The sequence below is a fragment of the Anolis sagrei genome, chromosome 1 (assembly GCF_037176765.1).
Source record: "Anolis sagrei isolate rAnoSag1 chromosome 1, rAnoSag1.mat, whole genome shotgun sequence".
Classification (NCBI taxonomy): Eukaryota; Metazoa; Chordata; class Lepidosauria; order Squamata; family Dactyloidae; genus Anolis; species Anolis sagrei.
Genome location: NC_090021.1, coordinates 42,068,940 through 42,088,212, shown reverse-complemented (window position 1 = coordinate 42,088,212; position 19,273 = coordinate 42,068,940). Strand labels below are relative to the sequence as shown.

General features: G+C 37.6%; 1 protein-coding gene across 2 annotated transcripts in view; it reads right to left on the bottom strand.

The window, feature by feature from the left end:
* The window catches only part of ALK (ALK receptor tyrosine kinase), a 759,925-nt gene that overhangs the window by 380,206 nt on the left and 360,446 nt on the right, over nucleotides 1-19,273 (bottom strand). The window lies entirely within an intron of this gene.

The following is a 19,273-nucleotide window of genomic DNA, read 5'->3' as shown; positions in this document are numbered from 1 at the left end:
CAAGAACATGTCCCAGTCTCAGATTAGGGACCTGAAATTCTGGGGAAGAGGACACTGCTGAACACTGCTCACATTCCCTTCCTTTTGGATCTCCCTCAATCTGGAGGAGGCCCATTTAGCCCCTCTCTCCTGGCTTTTGATCTACTGGGCTAATGAATTTTAATATACTTATCAAGTTTATTGCTTGTCGGATATACACTCGACCTTCCCCTACCCACAAGACAGCTTGGGAAGATCACTAAGATTGCATAAGACACATACAAATAAGACTATTATACCATTAATTATGTTTTATGGAGCATAAACACAAGTTAAGGAAAAAAAGTAAAGTTTCCCAAATGTTACTGGAAATCACTATTCATTACAATATATATGAAACTTAGGTATGAAGAAAAGTTATTGCCAAGAATATATGATGAGAAATCCTTTTATATTGCATTTTGTCTTTCACTGCATTCCCTTGCATAGTTGGTAAAAGATGAAACCTAGTAAGATCAGGCAGAACTCCCCTTATTCTCAAAAGAGTCAACCTTTACTGCTGTTATTTCAGCTGGAAAATTAGGTTTGGTAAACCTATTAAACAAGGGGCAAGAAAAGAGCTGTGCTTGAGAGATATGTTTTCATTTTTTTCTATTAAAAAGCCATATGGCTACTATATGCTTCCTGTAATAATGGGTAGCGACATTCAGTGATTCAAAGAATTTCATACTTTAGAAAGAGACCATGACAACTGCAAACTGCTGACAAAGAAATAAGAAATTGTGAATGTGGCATGACAGAGTCTCCTCTGCCAAGCTTGGGATGTGAGTGCTTTTCTGTACAATGCAAAATAGAAATCAGAAGACTGGGATTTGGAAAGCAGCTATGAAAATGCTATACAACATCCTCAGGAATAAAAATATAATTAAATATGAATCTTCCATGCAAAAGTATTTTCCATTTTTAAAATTTATGTGAAAGCTGGCAGACAGACAATCAACTCATTTGAAATGTGGACTTGAAGAAGCATTTCACACTTATTTTGGATTGCTAAAAAGCCCACACAATATTAAACACACAAAACAGTTTAACAAAACAGAGGCTTTTGTTCCTTGGACATATCATGAAATATCATGATACATTGCTTGGTGAAGAAGAAGAAGAAGAAGAAGAAGAAGAAGAAGAGGAGGAGGAGGAGGAGGAGGAAGAAGAAGAAGAAGAAGAAGAAGAAGCAGCAGCAGCAGCAGCAGCAGCAGCAGCAATTTGCATGACTTGAGCAGGACTGTTGATGAGCAGAGTTCTTGGAGGTTTATCATTTATAGGGTCACCATAAGTTGATTTCATGGGAAATAATAATATAAACAATATAAAAATCCAAACTGTTGCATATGTGATCTATTGTATATAAATCAATGTACACAGTAGTTCCAGTGTTGGAAGCAGTCAAGGCTGATTGAGTAGCAGCAGAAGCAATAGTGATGTGGGGTGCTGAAAGAAGCTCAATGGTGCCATGGTGAATCAGACAAGCCCTATTTAATTCTCCTATAATGTCCCCAACTATAATGTTGCTGCGCATCTTTGGTCAGGCATCCATAGCCCTCCAATGTTTTTCTCCCACAACTGTCATCAGCCTTAGCCAAAGGTAAGGGACTATTAGAGCTCTTATGAGCAAACATCCGGAGGACCACACTAGACTGTTTCTGCCCTGGAGACACAATGTATGGTGGGATAGTGGATTTAAAAAGTATATATCTGTAGTTGATCTAATTGGATCCTTTATGATGTGTGTGTGTGTGTGTTGTTTGCCATCACTGAGAGGAGTGCAAGAAAGCTGCAGCAAGTTTCCAATTTGCTTCCACCCTCCAATGCCCTCAAATCAAGAACAATGCTATAAACATAGACCTCACCAACTATCACTTGAGCTCCATAATAAACCTGAGATAAGGGATTTATGCAGTTTCCAAGAGCTTCAACGTGCAATTGCTGATTTTTTTCCTGTAATAAGAATTTACTAAAGCCGGTTTATTTTCTTTGACAAAAACAAAATAGATTTGTTACATTCAATTTTAATACATCCAACTACATTTATTTCTGAATTAACTCTAAAATATTTCTGAATCCTCCACCTTTCTCTTCAGACAATCCAAAGTTGCATTGTTTTTCACATAATTTGATATCAGTTAACAACATTGACCATATCAGTAACCACAAGTTGAATGGAAAGCGAAAGGGTTAAACAGGTGGATTTGAATATAATAGGGGAAATATGGAAATCCTTAGAACAGAATGCAAAGACATTAAAAGGACACAACACTGAATTCAGGAGAAAGCTCCATTAAAAACATTGCAAAAGATAGAGCTCTGCAGCTGCAGGTAGGAAAATTTGCAAGGCAAACTGAACCTGGAGAGAGAAGGAATTTCCTGAGGTCTGTTTACATCTACATAAAGTTGAATAATGGGTTACCATGAGAATGTCTTCAGAATGGCATAAGGAGTATGGACTCTCATTAAAGTGGCTTAATAAAATCCCAAGGTCCATTCAGAGACATCAGCTTGGCCAGTTCTGAATGCCATACTTTTTTGAAAACTCTCTTCTCCGGCTTTTTTTCTTTTTTCTTTTTGTGTAAATTTTTATTGTGATATTCCAGCTTCTTATCTTTGGAAAGAAGGACAACGAAGTGGGCTTTGGGAGAGCATCCCTCCCCTTTGGACTCATTAAAAAAATTAAACAAGGAAAATGTCAAAAAGGTAGTTGTGAGGGAGAGGGAGAATGGGAATGAGAGAGCAGCTAACAATGAATTGTTGTAATAAATAGCATTAGTAAATGTATATTGTTGCGTATATAGGTTTTCTAGGCAATGCTTGAGACACCTCTGATTGACTGAGAACTGGAGAAGATGAGCTTGGCCCATCTTCTGAGATCTCTGTGACTGACACAGCTGTATTCTATACTTTATACCTAAACCCTGATCCTCATTGCAAGTTAAAGAAAAAGCTCTTGTAAATTTCTTTTCTTAAGCCTTCACTTTGACCAAAAAAACAAAAAAAAACCCCTCTTGTCAGCATCTATGACAAAGTAAAATTGAAAAGGCATGGCAACCTTGGCACAGCTGATGAATTTATTCTCTTCTGCAGTATAAAATGCCTTTTAAAGAGCAAAACACTTATCAAAATCCTGACCCTGGATTCAGTCAAGAATAGAACTGGACCCATAGTCAAAGAAATACATGCCTGATATTTCATATATCAGCAAATGGTGCTGAGTCAATTGATATGTAGTACATAAAATAAGCCTATTTCAAATATATATACTATATCAGGAAGTGTAATGGGCAGTCAACCACTATATGATTTCAATATACTTGCTTTAAGCATATTAAACCTGATCGCAATCCAAATAGTATGCTTGTATCATCACATACACATTGAAGATGTGAGTACAGTTTACTTGCAGTCCTCTTAATTAATTAAATTAATTAAATAAGATATTAATTATGGCAGAAGGATTAAGATATCTTCCTCATATACTAAAGCTAAAATATAACACTTCAGTATTTCTTCTAAACAGTCAGGCATTTGACAACTTTAATCATTTCTAAGATAGTATCGAATTCTACTAAAATTTGTTTATGTCTTTTTAAAATAGTCATGATTGCAATTCCAGTTTATGCCTAGCTGATATGAAATAAATGGAAGTGTTATTTTTCAGGTCAGGGACAAAATGGCTCTGCAATTTTCTTTTTTTTTTTAAAAAAAGAAAAAGAGCGGAACAGAGTTGTTTAGAATTGTAAAAGAAACCTCACTTTTTAAAAGTGTAGTTTGAATATAATTTTACAGACATGCTTGTCATTTTTTAAAAAACTCAATTTCATGTAGAGTACAAAATACACTTTTGCACCAGTTTATAACAGGGCCTGTGTATTCAAATTCTGACTTTTCTGCACACATGCAAATGACAGTCAGAAAAGCCCTCTTCTTCTGGGCAGTTTGCCAAAACAAACAATGATTTAAAACGGTTGTTTGTTTAATCACAACCCTGGTGTCTGAGGAAAGGGGTCATTTGAAGCTAGGGGGAAAGTTTCCTTTCTGCTGTTCCAGGGACTTGGACACAGATCAATGGATTCAAAATACCTGTAAAGAGAATCCACCATTAGGAAGAACTTCCTGATGGTAAAAGCTGTTGTATTTCCTCGCATAATAGTTGCATCCTTTATTCACTCACCTGACTGGGAGAGTGAAGCCCCATAGCTGGATTTTATTTCACTGCATAACCATGTCCTAGTCACCCCCCCCCCCTTTTTTTTTTTTTTTTACCAAAGAGGGTGCGACTAGTACATGGTGGACAAAGGCAGTTTTCAACCAAATGTTAGATGCCCATCTGTCAGGAATGCTTTATTGCATTTTCCTTCATAGCAGTGGATTGGGCTGGATGACCCTTGTGGTCTCTTTCAACTGTATGATTTTATGACTCTGGTCTCCTTTGCAGCTAACCCTTTCACATCCAGAATTGTGCATATGCAGGCACATATGCAGGCACGGGATGAACTCACAGTTAGTAAGGTTCTTAACTGTCTTAACACTACAGGAATCACCAAGCTGTTGAGTGTTACACCAGGAAAATGATCAAGGGAGACTGGAACTGTAGGTTAGAGTCCTGCTGGTGACATTGATGTAAAAATCATTATGCAAAGAGTTGCATTTTCCAAGTTGCACAAGGAAAATTGTCTGGATAGTGGAAAGAATGCTATACTGGGGCAAACATTATATAACATCCTCCTTAGGATGTTGCCAAGTTCCCCTATGTGATTTTGGGGGTGGGGAGAAATGACAAAACTGTACAACAGTTGAGTGCTTGTTGGGTGATTGCTTATGCAATAGTGTGATCCAATAAAACTCTGGAACAGTTAAAACTGGCTAGCTACAGTGGTCTATACTAACTATGCACAGCCTCCACATAGGACCTCAGTTATGCTTCAGAAGTTAATTGAAACTCCCTTTCCACATTATGCATGTTTCTGTGGCCTTTGTAAAGTAAAAGTATGTATTCTGCTGTCATGGTTCTACAACTTGAATGTTTACAAGAGGCAATATCTAGTGAATAACATAAAATGAAAAGTATTCCAGACTCAGTCCCTCCTGAAAATCATCCATAAAAACCCTTGCTTTCTTCACAGAAATTTTTTAAAATAGTGTTTTTTAAAGTATTTTCAGGTTTCAGAGTGAAGCATATATTCCTCCATCTGTTCCATTGGCTGGGGAACATTTAATATATATGGGTTGGTTATTTACTACTGAATTAATTTCACATATTTTTGTTTCTCTATAGACCTATGGCCGTGTGTTTTGAGAATCATTCTCATTCTGGGACCATCAGTCACCCCCCTCTTCACTTCAAAAAGAAAGAAAGAAACCTTCAGCTTTCACGTTTGCAATGTCACAGCTGGCAGAAAGCCCTCATTTATTTTTCTTGGCATCTATCAATGAAATCAAAGTAAGTGAGTTGTGTGCGCCACAAAACCACCGTCTATCATGTTTATCAGTAACCTTCAAAACTCAAGTGCTATTTTGCTGTTAAACATGTCGAGTACAGGATTGCCTTGGTATCTAATAAATATGAATCCTGCAGACATTTCATCTGCAATCTACCAGCCTCTATATTTATGGTCACATATGTTGCATTCCAAGTTTAGAACTCCATGTTTAATGCATGGTGAAAGTTTCAGATAATGCCTAAGAGCTATAATGCAGATTTTTTTAAAAAAAATACATATCATTAGTATTATTAAAACAGATTGGTAAACAGTAAGAATTCCATGTAGTGTACCAAGTCCAGGTCCAAAAGACCATGGATCAACTAATTCATCTCCCATGATTCAACCCACAATCCATCATGTGGGGAAGAGACAGTGACACGATTCCTGTTTGACCATGTGGCATATGATCTCCAGCATTATGCACATGTAAAGTTACAAACATACAAACCACAATGTATAGGCATTCCCCGAGTTACAAACATCCAACTTATATATGACTCATAATTAAAAACAAGGGTGAGATAACAGAAAGTGAGACAAATCTACCACTCAGAAGGGAAAATCCTTTTCTTCATAACCCTGCCCTATGCTATCCAAAGCATATATGTATGTGCATGTGTGTATGTATGTATGTCTCTGAGTTATGAACAAGATAGTTTCTGTAACTTTGTTCTTAAGTTGAATTTGTATGTAAGTCAGAATAGGTACATATTTTAAGTGTAATTCCAGATATATATAGAGAGGGGGGGGTGGGTGGGTAAAATATCACTTATTCTGACTTACATACAAATTATATATATATATATATATATATATATATATATATATATATATACATATTGTATGTAAGTGTTCAGTGCACCTTGGTAGTCCTTTAATATTCAGACTAAAATTACCTCACTGACATGCAAGTAATCAGCTAACAATGGCAAGAAATGGAAAACAGAACTAGAGAAGTTTCTTAAATAATAATAATAAAAGAATTGTCTCTCTGTGTGTAAGTAATAATGTGCCAGAAATGAATAACATAAATAGATATGAGCCAGTAATTAATTGTAATAGTATGTTTAGATTAACTTCTAGTATGACTATTCCAAAATTGTTGCTGCACTCCAGAACGTTTGTACATAAAAAGAATAGGTATGTACAGCATCCATAGGATGGTGTCAGTATGTCCCAAAATTAGTGCAAAAAGAACAGTATTTTTTATCTAAATCAAGAGTGCAGATAAAGGCCAATAATTGTTTTCTTCCATAAAACCCAGACTTCTTTTCAACTTGTCAAAGAATGCATATTTTTATGGATAAGTGAGTGCACAAAGCTAATTTAAACAACTTGGGCAATCCTATCTCAATTGCCTAGTATCTTTCCATTTATTTCTGCTTTCTAGATAATGCTCAGACTGTACAATTGCAGTTATGATAATAGATTATGAAAATATAATTGCTTTGCTCTTGCCTGCATTTTTCTGAAAAAAGAACTCCTTAGCAAAGTGATTTATATGAGCAGATCGCCCAAAGCATTCTTTAAGCAGCAAAATAATACAATGCAGTAGCTAGGTGACTAGTACCATTAGGGAATAATCTGACACTATTATGCACCCCAGGAGTAATTATATCAGCTCTTTCAGCAGCCAGATAAAATAATTGATTTCTTTATTACAAAGGATCAATAAGAGTGCAGAGCCTGCCTGTCATTAGCTCCAGATTTACCTATCAAGAGACAAAGAAAATTGCAATAGATGACAGAAACGACCAAGAAGATCTGAATGCAACTTTAGGGTTGGTTACTTGCAGTTCTGTCTTCTAGCTATAAATTTAATTTTAGTCACTTGCAATGTTGCATTATCTCTATGAAAAAATTATATGGAATTCAATAAGAACTGAATCAATGGACATCTAAAACAAGAAATTCAGTCAACAGTCTACAAAATGTAATACAACAAGCTGTGGAAAACAAAAGGTAAAGGTGAACTTTTCTGTCCCATTTAGGGGAAAAATCAGGTTGCCACTACAGAAGCTGCTCAGGTGTGTAAAATCCTTACAAGTGAAGTGCCCCAACTGAGAGCCCTTCCTGGTTCTTCAGAGTAAATGTTCCATTAAGTGTGCTACAAAATTACAGCAACTCCTGCAAACATTTGGAGTGAGACAGAGAATAGGCATGGCTTTTAAGGATGTGATACTGTACATTCATCATTTTAGTGCATTTTCCCCATTTTAGTTTGTAGGGGAAAGCAGTATTTCTGAATATATGTGAAGTGTTTCCTGAAAAAGCAAGATGACTATGATTATTTGCAGCCACTCTTTCTCTTCTCTGTTGTTGCTTTAACACTAACATTTTCTCTACCTTACCTAGAGTGATCAAGGACATTTAATGATGGCACCATGAAACTATCCCGTGGTGACATCTCAAACATATATTTCTAAAAGGAAGATACATTGGAAACATAAAATACTTTTAATAATTGCAGGAGGTAAGGGGTTAAATTTTACTGAGTGATCATCTTTGGGGCACAAAGATTGCAGAATCAAACAAAATAAAAAGGGGTTCTGGCTGGCAGTCCATCTCCAGTTTTGAAAAATTGTCATTTAAAAAATGTTAAACATGCAGGGGGAAAAACTGTATGCTATTTGAAAGCTAACTTAGCACTCCTGGAGATTTCCAGAGAAAGCCTTTTCCAATGGATTGTTTGATTGATTGGTCAGAGTGAGTGAGTCCAGGGAATGTGAAAAATCCAGGGTCATAAAAAAGAGCCACGAGGTTTACACTTCGTTCATCACTGCTGAAGACTGTGGAGTTTTCTGACTTCCATCTTTGATGAAGATATTAAGTAAATATTTATTACAGACTCCTCTATGAAACAATATAGCCTTGCTTAAACTTGGCAGTATGGTCTAGTAGCACTGCAATTATAAATGGAAAGTGATGTGTTTATGCATGGGTTAATAACTGGTTGGTGATTGTTACAAGCAGATGGGTTTGAAACTAAACAAAAACCTCATGCCCAAGTTGTCTGATAAACATATGAATAGCTTGTAGCTGCAAATGGCCTGAATTCAGAACATTTGGATCTGTGTTCGGCTGCTCCATGCGGTGATTTATTGGACTATGGATTAGAGCCTTGGCTCTAAATACCTTCAGGTCCTGAATTGGTTTCATTAATCAAAGCTTGGACATTGGACTCTTTTGAACAAAAAGGACTATCAAAGACTTTCCCATTTGTGTTATGCCATGCCTAAGGAAATCAGCAACAATGAGTATTAAGAACTGAGATAGGAACCAAGATCCACAACTTGAGCCAGTGTACTGTAGCCAAAAAAGTGAATGCCAATGTTGGAGTCAGAGCACAAGCAGATATCAAAATAGTAGTGCAAGCAGAGGTTCGACTCAAGGGATAGTCCATATTTCAGAGCCAAAGAGAAGGCCAGGTGCTGCCATGCAGATGGAAATATTGCCAAGATGAAGTCAATTAGCAAACAACCAAGACAGAAACCAGGATAAGAAATGGAAAGAATATTAAAAATATTTGGAAAATGGCCAAACACATGTGCTTTGAGTATCGAGAATCCAGGCACGAAGAGACTTACACCTGTTTGATTTTCATAGAAACAGCATTTTCTGTGCAGGAATTAATATTTCTGAATTGAAATATTTTTCATACAGAAAATGAAAGGCAAACATGTACTAATTTTGGGCAGAATAAGTTCTGAATTGTGATCAACCTTCAAAAACTAGTGGTTTTGAAACACTTTCTCACAACCAGAAGGAAATTGTTGAAATTAATTTATTTGTTGCTACATTTGAGAAGAAATTTAGTGAATAATTACATCCTTAAGTCAGGATCTAAGAACAAATTTAGATCAGATCAGACCTCAATTCACCTGCCACCTATCCTTTCCATGAAGGAAATCGTATTCAATATGGAACAATATGCAAGACAACCGTCAGTCAAAGTAACATAAACGTACACATGGCATAGTTTACAAAGTAATGTAAATATTGCAATAATTTCTTCATAAATGTTTTTACCAAAATTATGAAAGCTTTTCCATAAGTATACATATTTAAATATCCAACAATAATATAAATCATTAATGCAGTTTTGGAAATTATCAATACCTATATGAACTATTTGGAAAATGTATTTATACTAAAGCTACCATCCCTTGGGTAGTTTTAAAATCCAAGAAGAATACAATTTTGGTCTTCCTTGGCTTCTACACATGTAGAAATCAGTTTTCTGAGAGCATTGCGGTATATATTTTGTTTGCACACTACCAATTGATACAGCCAAAAGCACAGTTTGGTATTAATATCATTTCCTGCTTTGTCAAATTACTGTTTAATCCCTATTCTATAAGGTGCACACAAAAATCTTTGCTTGTCTGGCTTAACCCCAATCAAAGAGTAGTGTATAACAGCGCTTTCCTTTTCTTCCTCCTGTAAATGGACATGACCTGTGAAGACCTTATCAGATATTAATACATGTAATTCAGGCTAACAGGGGAGAAAAAGACAGTTGCTGACACAACGAGCAACTTGAGATATGAGAAAATCCGACCTGGAATTAATTTATCACCTCACTGCTTTTCAAGTGCATTAATTTCGGTGAAACACATTTTCTCTTTCTATTATGGGACCTGATCGTCAGCGATGTCAAGTAGTCACCTCTTCCCTTTGAAATCAGGGGGGACTTGAGATTGCTTAAGTCTTCTGAAAACCAGACTCCAGCTGGAATGTGCCTTGAAAATTGACTAACGTTAGTCCAAATCCCTGTTCTCTAAATCTCTCCCTCCCACCACCTCTTTTTTGTTACAAATACCTGGAAGCCTCCTGCTCTCTTTTGCTAAAGGAGGAATAAGCTTATATTTGGAAGCCAGAACCCTACAAAATCAACATGCACCCATGCCAAGAAATGAATAAAGCTGCCAGGAGAATTGAGACATAGGTGATTACATTTTTGAACTTATTCCCAGTTGTGAATGCTGTGTGATGGAATGTAACATGTAGCTACAGCCTTGAGGCCAGCCAACTTTCATGCATCCAGAAGCGTCCACAGAGACATTCTTACAGTAAAATGTACGATTCCTGTGTTAGACCCTCAGAACAATAGATCTATTGAATCAAAAGGATTTTATTCAATATATTGGTTCATCATACAACAAGTAATTCAGTGGATCTACTTTAGTTGTAAATAACAAATATGGTCAAGTCCATATTATTTATAGTTAGCATCGAAGTTGAGTGAGAATGTAAGTTTTTCATATTTATAAGACCTTTACAGATTTGCAAATTTTTGTAGAAATACAACCAAAAGAGCATATTATTTAAATAATCCAGATGTAAAAGAAAGTGAAACTGACATTTCTGTTCCAGTTGGATGGCTTTTAGTACATAACATTCAAAAGTTTAGTACCAAATTCTTTTTTATTCTGTGATGAATTACCATTGCCTTGGTTTCTTTTCTGACACATTCCACTCCATATTTTGTAATAGCTAAATCTCTTAAATGTGCCCAGAGAAAATTGTTGAGTTTCCTAAGAACTTCTGAAAAATTGCAATTTCTTCATAAAATAGAAACAAATAAAGAGGGATCTGTAGAAACAAAGCTGATAGATTTTCCCATCCATAGCTAGAACATGCTGTTTATTCATTGAAAATTTACAAGGTCAATACATGCCATGATTATGTTACATTACAATAATAATGGCTCAGTTAACAGTCTTAGAATATATGTGAGGTCATGGCCATTAGTCAAGAAAATGATTGACATTGCATGGTCCTGCTTTCCCAAGGATTATTGCAGTTATCTTTTATCAATAGAAAAGCACATTTAATAAAAGATTGAGGGAATTGTTGCAGATATCTTTTCATCATAGAACCATAGAATATTTCAGATGCAAGACATTTCAGTTAATCTAGTCCTGTGGTTCTCAACCTGTCCTCAGATGTTTTGGCCTTCAACTCCCAGAAATCCTCAGCTGGCAAACTGGCTGTGATTTCTGAGAGTTGTAGGCCAAAACACCTGGGGACCCACAGGTTGAGAACCACTGATCTGGTCTATGGCTAAGTATGTATGGAGGACCACAGAGTCATTTTCACATCCTCCTGATCTGTATGATATGGGTTGTTTTTTTAGGGAAAGGACTGAAACTGTTATCATCCTCAAATTCTTAAAGGAACTTCTTAAAGGAGTTGTTGAGATGAAACTTTCTATCTGAGGGCACTGGAGGCCACATAGAAGCCAAGTGGAATGCATGTAATGCACAATTTCTGTCCCTGATGCTCAATGCAAGACGCAGATTTTTTTGCATTTCCAGTAGGTGGCCATTCAATCTCTGCTAAAATTACTCCAGCAAACCTACTCCAGTTGAAAAGTTCTTACCATTGGGATTTAGCCAGTTGAAAGTGGAAGGCATTGCCTGAATAATCAAGAAAGTCTGTAGGACAGAGTCACCACACATGTGGCTCTCCAGATGTTTGGTTCTTCAACTTCCAGAAGCCCTTGTCAGTTTGTTCAATGGGCAGGAATTCTGGGAGCTAAAGTCCAAAACATCAGAAGGACCACAAATTTGACATCACTGCTATAGGAGGTAATGACTGGCACCTTGACGGGCACAAATTGGAGCAAGTGAGGACATTTAAATACTTAGGTCTTCATTTTGCGGCATCAGGGGCATGGACCCAACACCTAAAATTAAGTATTGTAAAAGCTGATAATGCTGCACAGGCAATTCATAAATTATGCAACCACAATTACCCGGGTTCCTTGCACCCCTTTCTGAAGGTTCTTAAGGCAAAAGTGTTCCCCATCGCTTTGTATGGAGCTGAAATATGGGGTGAGCAAGACCCTTTATTGGTAGAGAGATTCCAACTGCGCCACCTGAAAATTGGCTTAGGTGTGGAGAGATCATCCCTGTCAGCTGCAGTGAGATCAGAGATGGGAGTAACCCCAATTTCCACTGTAATCCTGAAGAGGCAGATCAACTGGTGGTACAAAATAAGACAAATGCAACCACACAGACTCCCAGCCATATGCCTTCTAGAACAAGAAAACCACAAAGAGTGGTCATCTTGGCTTAGCAGATTTGGCCACACAGTCAGTAGGTTAGGTTTTGCCCCCCACGAGTTAATACATTTTGGGGCAAACGTATACTCAATTGTATATCAAAGAGCTCTCGACATTGCTGCACAAAATGATCTAATGATCATAGCGCAAGCTAGAGCCACTCCATACCTGGCCAAATTTAACGTGGGCATGGAACCTTACCTCTCTTTTATACTTCCACTATATATTAGAAAACTTTTTATCCGGGCTAGATTTGAGCAGCTCGACATTAAGTCCAAGTTGGGACGACATCAGAATATTCCCTATACAAGGAGAACCTTTGGGTGCCGTGAGGTAGATGCAGAAGTGGAGGACTCTGAACATTTTTTCTTAAAATGTCCCTACTACAACAGGATCCGGTCTTACTACCTAGAGCCTCTGCTGGAGAATCATACTTATTTAGAGAATAAAGAGAAATTGCACATCCTCCTACAGGGTTCAGATAAAAACTCAATTTTAAAATTGACCCTTTTTACGCAAAAAGCACTGGCCATCCGCAGAGAGAGGTGACCTTGCTGCCATCAACAAAATTCAAACTTAAAAACTTAATATGGACATGCCACTAGTTTTACCTACCCGTGTCCCTGCCCAAACCCTACTTTAAGGAATTAATCAATTTTTAATCTTTTTATCTTTAGTTGCACAATCATTTAGGAATGGGTTGACAGGCCAGTAGGCTGGGATGCCTTGTATTCATATATGGTTTTACTGTGTGTATGGGCAAATGTGTATGTTTTGTATGTTTTGCATGTTTTGATATGGTCAAAATTGACTAATCAATAAAGAATTGTTGTTGTTATAGGAGGTAGTAAATCTAGAGTCAGAAATCTAGGGTGATCTGGATGTTTCCAAACTTACTTATCTCTATACCATTATGCAGACAAATAAAGTCACAGGAGAGATCATTCCACTTCCAATCCTCTTCCATTTCTTTCCTACCACGTAACCTTCTGAACTTAAATGGAGTAGCAATAAGAAAGCCTATCCACTTTGTTTCTCTGAAGACTCTTGACCCTGTAATTGACTCTTGACCCTGCACTGAATCTTTTATAGTTGAAATTTGTGTCCTTGTCATGTCGTCTCATGAGTTCTAGACATGCTCTCTGATGCAAGATAAGAAGTTTTCTCCACAACACTCCTAAGTGCCTAAAGGAGCTGTCATATTTCTGCTTAATCTTCTCATTTTCAAGTGTAACATACTCAGCTTTTCCAATTATTCCTCAAAAGATGTGGAACCTTTAAATTATGACACAATGATTCCACCTTAAATGTCATGGCTATATCATATAGAATTCTTGGTTTTATAGTTTGTTCAAACACTTGATCTGTCTGGTTGAAAATTCTAAATATTTTCCTCAAAACTGAAAATACAGTTAGTCCAAAGGTTGTTGCATGACAGTTAAATCACAATACAATTGCATAGTGTGAAAGCCTTACTATTCTGTTCTTCAGAGACAGTATTTTTACCATGTTCTTCTTAAAATATGGTACTGGCATCACACACAGTACCAGATTTGGTTTGCTCAGTATATACCTGCACAACTGGGTTAAATTTCTGTAGATTTCAGCCATCTTCCTTAGGATATCTAAAAGTTAACTCTTCTGTGAAAGCCATGCAGATAAATAATTACCCTCTTTATGAAAAAATAAACTAAAAGTCTACCACAAACCAGTATCCAGTTGCTTTATTTCTACCTATTTATTATTAATTCTCTTATAATTTTATTCTTCTTTATTAAATCAGGTATTGTTTTTATAGATCCCAAGGACCAAAATTCATATGAAGAGGGCTTTATACTGTATATGAGAATGGGCCCCACTCAATTAAACTTTATTTTCTAAGTGGTAGTGACAGTGGGAGTTAGCAAAGTCTTCCTTCTGTATGCTAAGAGGCCACCCATTTCTCTTTCTTGTAAATTACTGTGGGCACAAATGATGGACACTTGACACTGTTTATATCATCAAATGGTGTAGTCAAAGGAGCAGTCATTTGTCTGCCAAACTTAACAACCTTGTGAGGCAGTGTTCAGTTTTAATAAGTGACTGAGAAGAAGAGGGTGACATATTTTCCCACTGCCCTCTAACATAGTCATTCACTTGATTTAAATCCCAGAAGTCCATGTCGGTCTCATATTCATGGGAAGCAGCATGAGATTCTACTGGCTTCCAACTTGCATACCTAGGCACTTGATCCACGTAGTATTAAAAGTCTCATCAAGCATCTCCTTTAAGTTAGGAACAGCTAAGCTTTCAAAAGTCTGAATCAGAGGGTGCAACCCAGGGTTCACCACTCTCTGAAAAGGCTGTGAATGGTTTGAGAGTATGAAATGGTGTGCCGTCGCTGCCTGGGGACCATAGTTCTTAGTGAAAAAACAAGGACATGGCAACTTTTCCCCAGGGGATTGCTTCTTGCCATCCTTTAGAGAACTGGAACCCTCAAGGACCAACAAACACTATAGATAACTTGAAATGGGCTTTATTATTCACAAAGAGTTATCTTTCTGAGGCATTAAACTTGATGTTCCAAAAGGGGAGTAAAGAAAATATACACTACAGTCTTTGGTTGCCTTGGGTGCAAGGAATTTTCCAGCTGAATAGCTTCCAACTTCCCTCTTTCTCAATGGATATGAGGTCGGAACACTGACAGCCCCAGTCCAATTGCCTATATTGAAGGCACAAAGTCTTCCTCTTAATGCCAAAGGACTGGTTTGAAGGCACTTAAGATTCCTCAACGTTGTCCAGATGAGCTGGGCATGAAGTATGAATCTTAAGGGTATAAACCTGAGAATTGGTGGTAAGAAATGACTTGACCAAGCCTTTCGCACATCCATGTGTTGAGCCTTTTGGTGGAAGAATGAAAAGGAAAGCACTGCCCTCCTCCCTAGGAAGAGGTGGAGCCAAACAATTGAGCTGGGGGAGCAATCCAATTGATGTAAAACAACATTGATAGACAGCTGTAGATAACCAAACAATTCAACTATACATTTACATACAAGTGGCGCCAGTCGCGCAGTCACAAATGGCAAGGTTTAAAACATCTCCCAGTTGAAGTCAAATGTGGCAAAACAGTTGTTAGAGTGGTCCAGCATTTTTGTGTTGGTTCATGTCCAGGTTGGTTCATCAGGTGCTCTGCTGTGAATCTGTGAATCCCACCTCCTCCAAGATGAACTGAACCATTCAAACTAGGCTTTACAAGACAATGGATACTCCACAACAGACATCAGAAGAGCCGTAAGACCGAGAACAAGCCACACAAGTAAAGACAAAGATCCACCCAGAGGAAAGTGTTCTTGCCATTAATCAAGGGAACCACTGACCGCATAGGGAAGCTGATGAGGAAACACAACATACAAACAATCTACAGACCCACTAAGAAAATCCAACAAATGCTACATTCAGCAGAGGACAAGAGCGATCCTCTCACCTCTGCAGGAGTCTACCATATACCCTGCAGCTGTGGACAAGTCTACATAGGGACCTCCAAACACAGCATTGCCCAAACACGAATCAAGGAACATGAAAGGCACTGCAGCCTCCTTCAGCCAGAGAAGTCAGCAATAGCAGAGCACCTGATGAACCAACCTGGACACAGCATATTATTTGAGAACACAGAAATGCTGGACCACTCTAACAACTACCATTTAAATTCACAAGCATGTGGACAATTTCAACAGAAAGGAACAAACCATGAAAGTGAACAAAATCTGGCTACATGTATTAAAAAACCTCTAGAATTATAACAGTAAATAAAGAACAATAGTCAAACACAGGGGAATTCCAGAGAAGAAACAATCAGGAACAGCTAATCACCTCTCAACAAAGAATCCCCCCAGGCAGTAACAAGTCACACCTAAAAACTGTCAGGCCATCAAATGCTAATCAAGGTGGTCAATTGAAACATTCACAGCTACCTCCAACAGACAAGAGTTCTTTCTCCCACCCTGGACATTCCACAGATATATAAATCCAATTTTCCTAGTTTCCAACAGACCTCACAACCTCGGAGGATGCCTGCCATAGATGCAGGTGAAACATCAGAAGAGAATGCTTCTAGAACATGGCTATACAGCCCAAAAAAACAACCCAGTTCAAAGCCAGTTTGGGGCTGCGGTGACCACAAAAATTTGCCCACTGTAGCATACATCTAAGGGTATATAGTGCATTAAAAAGTCTCAGGAAAATATGTGTTCAGTTAAAAAATGTGCCATTGTATCCCAGATCCTTTCATTCTCTGAGTATATTGAAGACATTTGTCCCTGCTGAACTGATCTAACAGGGAGGGGTAACTGATAACCTCTACTGCTGTCACTTTCCCTTTTTTCACCCTGTATGCCTCCAGTGCATTGATGCACGATTCTCCCAGAAATCTGGGGGGAAAAGTTGTTTGAGGCCAGGTTCCATTGCTAATGTAATCATTCTCCTGGCCTCCAACTGGTTCCAAGCATGCCAATCTACGTTATCTCCTAATTAAAACCATTTTCTGCCAAACTAGTTTTAAGATAGAATATATTGTCAGTGTAGAAGTGCCCTATTTCTTCATGGCACTACATTAAAAGCACTCCAGACCTTTCTACTTTTGCCTCTCTCTTGGTGGCACTAGTAATTTCAAGGAAGGATATTTTTCCCATCGGGCGTGTAGTGCAAAAGGATAGACTGAACTATCCCCCACAGCACACCTGCTATTTATCATTTTAAAAAACCCAAGCATCCAAATGCTACTAAAACATTTAGCACCACATGTAGTCTTTTTCTCTATTTTGTTTTGATGTTTGCTACTCATTCCTCCTAGACTTTCCCCCTCTATTTTTGGATGAGATAATAATCGATGCTGTCTTTTGGAGAATTTCAAGTTAAAGAAAAAAAAACATGCTGAGTGGTTTGAATTATTCTTCTTAGTATAGATTCTGAAAGCACGGTAATCAAAACATCAGAAGTGTACATTGCACATATAGTCAAATCAAATTCTAAATTAAATCAAGAATATTGTTTTAAAGCATCCAAAATCAGTTTGTTTAACTGTGTTCCTGCTGTTTTGCTGCTAAGCACAATCTAAGAGAATGCAGGGAGAGTCTGACAAATTGAGACATCACTGGCAATTAATCTTAATTACACAACCGGAAGGGGATATTTCAGCTGGTCATGGTCTGGAAGAGCAAAATACTTTTCCTTGATACAAAGCTTGAAAATATTTTTCAATGCTGAAAGCATGTCTAAAATCTTTATGGATTAGGAGCTTTCTGGAAGGCCAAAAAATAGAAGTATATGGACTAATGGGTCTGATTTTCACCATCCATCAAAATATAGCGTATTAAATAGATTAAATCCCCTCTCTTGGAGAAAAAGAAATCTGAGGGCATGCCCTGACAACAGAACTGGGGCTTTTTCAGTAAGGGATAAACTAATGTAAGAGCATATTTTCTTGTGATGCTTCAGCCTAAGCTTACTCAATTCCATTGGAAACAACATTTTGCTCCTTAAGACATAAAGTATCATGGGATCATAGAGAGGGGAAAAAAATCAAAAGGGTAATCTAGTCTAGCCCCCATAATGTTGGAATCCACAACTAAGGTACTCTTGGAAGATGCCTATCCAATTTCTTTTTAGGGGCTTCCAGTGGAATGAACTCCCTCTGAAGAAGTTCATTCCACTGCTGAACATCTTTCACTGTCAGGAAATTCTTCCTAATCTTTAGGTGGATTTTTTTTGTCATTTGAATCCACTATTTTTTATCCTCCTCTATGGGACGGTAAACAAAGAACTTGCCCCATCTTCTGTCTGTTGTTATTGTGCACCTTCAAATCATTTCCAACGAATGATGATCCTAAGATGAAAGTATCATGGGGTTTCCTTGGCAAGTTTTATTCAGAAGGGGTTTGTATTTGCTTTCCTCTAAAGCTGAAATCATTGATTTGCCCAGGATTATTCTGGTCTCCAGAGGTATAATCCCAATGCTCAAACTACTATACCAACCACACTGGCTCTCTTCTACATGATTTTCCTTCAAATATTTAAAGATAGCTATCTTCACATCACTTTTGTCCTCCCTGTAAAAATGCCAATCTCCTTAAACCCATCAGTGTTCAGCAGATTTTTTACCATCACTGTATAAACTATCATAGAGAAAAGTATACTTGTCATTTCCTTCTGCTTATCCCCCATTCCTCCAGCACTTACTTATAGAGATTCTGTCCTTGTTGGAATATGCCAGTATTATCTGCCACAATTTTATAAAGACATAAAAACCCAGAACAAATACTAGGGAGAGAATGAATGTCTCAACACCCATCACTGATTGGCAGAAGTTAGAGGCCAGTCCACATTGTCACTGTCCATCCAGGCACCTTACCTGATTTTAATGACTTCAACTGCCCTTAAGGGACAGAGGGAAAATTGTTATAATTTTGTCTCTTACTGACCATTTTGGACCTATGGCAGAACCTTATTTTCAACAGGAATGGATCTGAAATACAACTGCAGACTACTTACTATTTGAAAGAATGTCTCTCCTAATCATAAAAAGCCATAGGGTGGCAAGGAGACAAAATTGCTTCTCGAAATGCCTACAGGTATTAAGGATCTCTAGGATGTGTGAATGGATAGTGAAAATTACTAATGTAGACACACATATTAAGGACACAACCATGAAAGCTCA